The 7,903-nt window shown below is 44.4% G+C and overlaps 1 protein-coding gene across 7 annotated transcripts in view; it reads right to left on the reverse strand.

Annotated features, from left to right (window-relative positions):
• The window catches only part of LOC147442030 (dynein regulatory complex subunit 2-like), a 157,699-nt gene extending 153,075 nt beyond the window's left edge, over positions 1-4,624 (reverse strand). For 5 of the 7 annotated variants that reach the window (XM_086528361.1, XM_086528359.1, XM_086528360.1 and 2 more), the window contains exon 1: positions 4,513-4,611. The gene's annotated coding sequence lies outside the window, so the exon portion shown is untranslated. Of the gene's footprint in view, positions 1-4,512 lie in introns of all 7 variants that reach the window. The other 2 variants (XM_086528356.1, XM_086528357.1) reach the window with 2 other exon arrangements.
• Positions 4,625-7,903: the final 3,279 nt, after the last annotated feature.

The raw sequence follows: 7,903 nt of genomic DNA on the forward strand, positions 1-7,903 counted from the left end.
TGTCCATCAGGAGAAAGCTGTTCCACTGGAGCTCAGCACGACTTTCGCTGGCTGGTATAGTAGTAGTTGCCAACCAGGTGTTGTTGGCAACTATGTGGTACATCACTTCTTGCTGGATCTTCTCGAGTTCTTGTATCAGCCAGGTAGAGAGGCTGATCAGGAACTTCCTTTGGTCAGGTCGCGACACTCAGGTTGCCCGAGCCAAGGTGGCTTGGTCGGTCATCACACTTCCTTGTTCTCAGGGAGGGCTTGGGATCATTGATCCAGCACAACAAAGCAGAGCCCTTCTTGGGAAGTTCGTCGTCAGAGGACTTCTTCCAGGCGAGGAGCCCTGGAAAGAGTTCTTGCTGCAGAGGCTTCGTGCCAGGGTGCCTCTGTCAGGAGGCCCTTGGCAACCTTCGACCAGATGGATCTTTACAGAGTTGCGCCGAGTTGGTTTGAGCAAGAGACTGGAGGACCAATTCGCTGTGAGTTTACTTCGCTCTTGGGAGCTCTTACGCCGTGGCCTAGAGCAGAGACAACCGACATGCACGGAGGAGCGCCTACGACAGCCCCTCGTCTGGAACCCCATGGTTAGCACTCAGAGAGGCCACCTGGTTGGGAGTAGGCCTCATGTTTCATGGGGTCCCATGGCAGCAGGTCCAGCGCGCTCTCTAGGTGACTGGCTAGAGTTCATAGGTTTGTCAGAGGAGGTGCAGGGTGTCTAGCTACAGGGCATGAGAGGGGTTCAGAGCATGTATCAGGACATCTCAGAGTCAGTTCCAGTTGAGTGGCTCACGCCTCTCGAGTCAGTAGCACCCCGATGAATGGGAGCCTTCACACGACTGGAGGTTCTCATCTCAGTCAGGGCTTGTTCAGAGACTATCCCAGCCCTGTTCTTTGAGCTTCAGGGTGGGGGACGATTACAGTGAGTTACAGTAGAGGCCCCGCAGGTAGCAGAGTGCTATTTCCAGAGGATCCGAGTTGTGGGCATCTGTGGGAGGACTTGCGTCATAGACCCTGACCCAACAGCTCTCGAGACAGGACACTCTTATGGGCTTGGGAGTACAGTGGGATCCTGGTGAGTGGCTATGGAGGGACCCCTTCTCTTCTGCAGACCGCCCAGGAGTCCCTTTCTTTCAGTACACTGTTCGGCTTGGACGTCATATACTTGCAGCGCAGAGAGAGGCCCGCCCCGCTGCAGCACGTCATTGGCAGGAGGAGGGTCTCACAGTTGAGTTCTTGGCAGCTTTTTGGCAGAGGCTGTGGGACTCCAGACAACTGAGGCGCGTCACTTTGTTCCAGTGGTTGGTTGCACACAGAGCCACAACAGTAGGGAGCTGGCTTGTGCATAGTGGTCTCTCGGCCGCATGTACAGCCTGTGACCAGTTGGTGGAGAGTCAGCGACACTGTCTTTGGGACTGTCCTTCGGCCCAGCAGGTGTTGCTACGAGTTCTTCGGCTGATGCCTGCCCTCTCCGCGGCTCGACAGTACACTTGGGGGGCAGCGGCTTGGTCCACTCTCACGGACCCGGCACTACAGTTTGAGCTATCTTCCACCAGCAGGATGATAGTGATACAGGGGGGGCGACCTGCACTCCAGCTTGCTACAGACCTCACTCCACAGGAGTGGTGCAATGAGAGAGAGGAGTGCTGGGAGCTCATCAGCGGCCTAGCTCTTTGGTTCATCTGGCGGGCCCGTTGTTTCCGCATCTTTGAGGCTTGCCCTGTGCCACCAGCAGAGACTGTTCGTGACTTTTGGCTAGAGCTGATCCATACTCTCAGAGGACAGCTTGAGGGACTACAGGGCAACTCCGACCGCATACGGGAGCGCCGCGAGGCTTTCCTTCGACTCTGGCGCCCTAGGCCTTTCTACACCATGGTCCAGGGGGTGCTCAGATGGCACTACTGTCCACCTGTGTGGCTCTTCCCTCCTCCCATTTCTTGATCTAGCCCCATTGTATATATGCTGTTTTTTTCATTGGGAGAGTCTCCCCATCATGCTTGTTGTAGCCCTCTCTTGCAGAGGTGGATGTAGCCCTATGGACAGTTTTCATTAACTAATAGAAGGATCTTTTTCTTAAATTAAAAAAAAAAACTTCGCTGGATCTGACCGTGCGGCGAGGATCTGCTGCGGGAAGGTGAGATCTGCGAGGTTTAGGTTTAGGACTTGTTCTGCTGTGTCTAAAGGCTGAAAATTGAAAACGCTGGTCCTAGGGCTGATTCCGTCGCGAAGATCTGCAAAAACGTTGAGGTTGATCTGCAAAAACACTAGGGCTGAAAATCTGACTTGCGGTGGAAATCTGCTAACGCTAGGGCTGATCAGCTGTCGTTGTGTAAATCTGCTAATGCTAGGAGTCTTCTACTGTGTCTTGCTGTCGCCGGGTTGGTTTGCAATGCAAAACGCTCGGACTGATCTGCAATGGAGAAAAACACTGTCTGTCCTTGGCTAAAAACGCTAAGTCTCCTGCCTGGGAAGGGGTCTTGCTGAGAAGGTGCATTGTTGGATGTTAGGTCCCTGCTGCCTCTTCTGCCAGAAAGTGTCCTAACTCTGGTTTTCTTATATATTATCTTAGCAAAATTGCCCTACCTAGTTTCCAACAAAAGTCACTTAATAAATAAGTGAAAAATGTCAAAAATAGGGAAAATAGGTTTAATACACTTAAAAATTCCCCTGATGGATTTTGATGATTCTGATGGAAATGTTGATGATCATGTTGTGTGCAACCAGAGAATATGCATCTAATCTAAGTGTCTGGACATGCACGGTCTGCGAACAGACTCACAAAAGTGCCAGATCACTTCCTATTCTAGACTGACTTGACTGAATTGAACCCTTGTCATGCTGTAGCTTGTCCACGGACACATAGGGTTGGATGTGTCACGTGACATCCCCTCCTTTTCAAAGTGAGGTACTGGTACAAAACTGTATGGCGGCAAGGGAGATCGCCAATAACATCCGGAATCCTGGAAAGGACTCTTCGCCGGCCCACTCTGATATGTGGGTCGTGTAATACTTGAACTTCATAAAGGTCTACAACGCTTGCTTCTTTGGGCCGCGCTAAAAGCGACACAAAGTCTTATGTGGCTCCTTCGATGCTTCAACTTCGTCTATAGTCATACGTCTACCTTCTTCAAGAATCTCCGAGGCTGAAAATTCCTGAAACCACTTCCAACACAAAAACATGAACATACCCATTCCATGTAAAGTGACTAGAAAAGCTTGTCTTCTCTAAAGATTGTGCATGCAATGTAGATGAACATAGAGACGGAGTGCCAAACCGTTCACCACACACACGCAAACAATGAGATCGAATCTTGTCTTTGTAATCTAAATCAATCAACTGTGGCAATTCACAACGGAAATGCCCATGCTTGGTGCTCATACTTTCATGTGCTCTTTCTACAACTGTGTCGTGCCAAGGAAGAGACATGGAATGTGACTTCCTTGAATGCATACTTTTCAGCTTTTCATGAAAAATCCGCATACATCTGTGCTCATTCATGAGTGAAACGTGCTCAACGTACAATATGGAATGCCTAGAAAAAGGGATCACATAAAAACGCTGACTAAAATACAGGAAACGATCACGAATGAAACACTCGTACTTACTAGCCACTTTGCATCATGAGCATCTATATGAGCATATCCTTCTGATTGAGATCTTAACCCCAGTAGGCATAGCCCCCCATAGCACCTCCAAAGGAAGATTTGGGTCAGAGAATCTAGGAGTGGAACTCCGCGACTCCATGTCTCTTCTCAAGTGTGAAGTTCCCTCTATGTTGGAGTGTTTAAAGTGCTAAAGATGTTTCCACTTGTTCTTTTCAACCGGCACGTAGTGCCCCAAAACTTACATTTAGCGCCACAAAACGCAGGACTGTACAAGCTTGATGACCTGGCAACGTACAGCAGGTTGATGTGGCATTTACGCTAAGGCCAAGCCTACTTTGTAAGGAACATCAGTGTGTGGTCACACAACAATTGTAAAGTCACTTGCTTATTGATGAAGAAATATCGTGCCGTAATTCTTTGAAGAGGAACTCTGCCTATTTCAACTGTTCTTACAAGGTTTTCTTGGCAGCAGAAGTTCGTCCCTCAATAGGACTTCTTCAGCATCCTTTGAAGGAGCTAGCATACAGCATTCCTAGTAAATGCCTCTCTTGAACACCTGATCAGAAAACTTTAACTTTGCCATGGGCCCCTATTCAGCAAGCTTAATCCAATGGGCCACAAATGCTCCCGAGAGTTCTCCTGAAAGGGGTTTTGCACGGGCAGGGTAGATCTCTCGTCAGCAATGTCGCTGGGTCCTCCTACTGAAGGTGAGCATGACTCGGCAGGTGTTCAGAGGGCTTAGATTGCTAACCTTGCCCGTGCAAGACTTCCTAAGGCCTTACATAGGCCATGAAACAACAAACTTCCATTCCCTGAGCGCCAGGATTCGCCTATTTATAACTTGAATGTAAATGTGTGTGTGTGTGTGTGTGTGTGTGTGTGTGTGTGTGTGTGTGAGAGAGAGAGAGAGAGAGAGAGAACCTTGAGGTTTGATTTCGGCTGCGCGCGCGCGCTGTCTTCGTTCGCTCTTCGTCCGTTTTCTAAATCTCGTCTTTAACGCTTTATTGGCACTGGGTATCCTTTTAAAAAAAATTGAAAGGTCAACAAGGTCGTCTACAATAAGGCACTGCCTTTCATTGATGTATGCATAAACAAAGTTTAAATCCGTATCCACAATTATATGGATTTTTTGTTGCATTTTAATATATAAATACAAGTAGTTTATATATTACAAAGAGCCCCACTTGATAATGTGAGAGATAATAATGTGAAAGGTGCACATTTCATATCAACATTTTGACAATAAATAAAATAGAGAAAATCACCAAAATACCCCTCTAATTTGTGGAAATTCCCAAAATACCCCCAATATTTTGTCATAAATTCTCAAAATGCCCTTCAAAGTTTACAAAATTTCCAAAATACCCCTAGTTGTGAAATTAAATTTCTTCAAAGATTAAAAAATTTGTAGCTTTTCATAAGAAGACTCGTTGCTTATCAATATAGGATGCTAAATCCAAATTTTGAGTTGATTATGTAGGTTTTGGAGATTAATTGCTTCATTATCTTTAGAAATAATTGCCTTTTTTGCGAGGTAATTTGTGACAAATTACATTCTAACCACGCAATGCGGATCTCAATTGTCAAAAAGGAGTAAAGATTAAAAAATCTTGAACAATCCAACCAAAATAGATACAAGGGTATTTTGGAAATTTCCACAAATTAGAGGGGTATTTTGGTAATTTTTCCAATAAATATTTTTTAAAAATGAAATTTAGATTTAAAGATAAAAATATTTTAATGTTTTTTTCATAAGAAAAAATAAATTTAATAAACATAAGAGAACAAGATAGTAATATGAAGTGTTCATATGAAAGAACCTTTATCAATACCTCATATCACTCCAATGAATACACTTTTTAGTCCAAAAAAGTGAATGCAACTTTGGAAAATAGCATTTAGAAAACTATCATGTCTTTCTATTCACAAAACTTTCAAGGCCCCTTGGGACACTTGTTAACAATGAAAATTGAACGACCTTCATCCATAATGCACTAAGGCTTTTAGCAGGCCAAGAAAGTGAAGACTTCACGATGGTCTCAAGAAGGCAACATTTTTTGTTGTAATAAATTGAGTGTTTATTAAAACACATTTGACATGTTAATGGTCTCTGTTCGAGAAAAATGTGTCTCAGCTTAATATCGTGTCATTTGAGAGCAAGGGGAAAAGGAGAAATTTTGTTCCAAAATAGAGAAAAACAGTGTAAAAACTTGAAAAATAAATCTAATTTTTTAAAACTTTTCTTGGCAAATTCAAGAAAAGAAATTTTGTATGTCTGAAAAAAATGATTTTTTTGAACACTCTAATGGAGAGAGAGAGAGAGAGAGAGAGAGATGCACGTGCACACACACACTTTTAAGTCATTTCAAGCCTTACCATACTCATTTGAACATTTTTCTCATTCAAAGTTAATGTGATGGTGACCATTGGGAATGGTGAGAGATGCAAAGAAGAATTTCATGTTTTCTCTACCACTCTTCTATGGCCTTCTTGGCCAAAAATAGAAAAGAGTGAAAGGAAAACTCAAATACAAAACCTCGTGCTTCGATAACACAACTCACAAGCTAAAACAAGGTGATGTCTTCACATGGGTCTTCAAAAGGCAAAAAAGTGACTATTGAAGGGTCATCAGAGTTAAAAATCTATTTGAAAAAGGCTAAAACTTATAATGATCTCCGACAAAGAGAGAGAGAGAGGGGGGGGGGGGGGGCGGGGGGGATAGTATATAAAAGAAACATTTTAGTTAGTCGTTAATGTAAAGGGTAGATTTACAAAATTTAAGTTATTAATTGCTATTTATGATTAAAAGTGCACAAACTTCAACTATAACAATCAAGGTACAAAAAATAGAAATGGATAATTCTTACAAAGCTCTAAAAATTTCACATTTTAAAAGACTTTGAGTGATTAATTTTTTGCATATGCATTCTTAGAGAACCTCATTAAAAGGGTTGCTCTATCTCATTTGCCATGGAGAGATTGGAGCCTTCAAGAATCATGCATGTCACTATATAAACGTACTCTTTCACAAAAAAGCATACAAACACATTGAAAATATTTTTTTTGGAATATATATATATATATATATATATATATATATGTATGTATGTATGTATGTATGTATGTATGTATGTATGTATATATATATATAGTCATCTCATCAAATACATTAACTAGTTATGAGATTTTGGTTCAGCAATTACAATATGAGACTACCGGCGTTGGTGCAGCCAAAGTTGGTACGAGCTAGAAAGGGGTCTACGCCAGGCAAAGGCTGCAGGAAAGTGTAGTGCAGAAGGCTAGGGCAGATACCAAGGTCCTGAGCAACCAAAGGGTAGCGTAAATGTATGTTTAAAGTGGTATTTTAGGCCAAAAGAGCTAAAAGGGTGGCCTAATTGGGATAGCAGATGAAGGTGCCCAAAGAGCCGAGACAGTGCTTTGGGATGTAGTGTTCAATGTGTTCTAGAAGCTGGTTTAGACGGCTCATCAAACGAAGCCCCGGTGCTCAAGATATTGCAGTTCAAAGTTAGAAAGAGTTACAGATCCCCGACGGGCAGGGCAGCTGAGGATAGGTGGCCCAGGCAGGTGTCATCAAATAGATGTGTAGAGCTCAGAATATGGAGCACGCATATCTTCTCGAATTGCGGATCGGAGCTTTGGATAGCAAGTTATGGCCATCATAAGTTTTTTTGAGGGCTAGTTTTGAGCCCACTTGACTGCATGAAAAGTCGAGCCATCTGGCATTTTTTAGGCCTCGACAGAGTTCAACCAGATAGAGCATGCCGAGTAGAGTCAACAGGAAGTCACGGCTCGTGATTTTGAGCCTCAAGCACCAAGCTACGGCCGGGTAGAATTGGGTGTATTTGCTTGGAGTTGGTTGCAGATGACTTTCTCAGCTTTTGCGGCCTTGATTCTGGGGCTCGGGGAATTGTGAAGTGCGGCAAGGTCGGGGGAAGTCGGAATCGGCTCAGTGAGTTTTCGGCCGGGTTTTGCGGCTCGGCAAATGGATCATCGCATGCCAGTTGGCAGGCAGGATAAGCGGGGGGGGGGAAAGTTGGGTTTTTATGGGAATGTTTTTAAAAGGCCTTGGAGACTCAAGAGGCCCATGGCTGCCACGTGGTAGGGGGTTTAACCCACATGCGTAGGGAGGGGACGGCAGCTTGGGGTATATGAAGTAAAGCGTGTATTCTACTTGGTGTATTGCAGCGAGTGAAGGCTCCCCCACCCGTTGGCTATGGCACATGCATAGGGGCGTTGTGGCGGGTGTCGCGTAACCCTACAAGGCGGAACTGTTGGCATTTTTGGATGATGT

The sequence above is a fragment of the Adiantum capillus-veneris genome, chromosome 14 (assembly GCF_014529385.1).
Source record: "Adiantum capillus-veneris isolate H3 chromosome 14, ASM1452938v2, whole genome shotgun sequence".
In the NCBI taxonomy this organism is placed as follows: Eukaryota; Viridiplantae; Streptophyta; class Polypodiopsida; order Polypodiales; family Pteridaceae; genus Adiantum; species Adiantum capillus-veneris.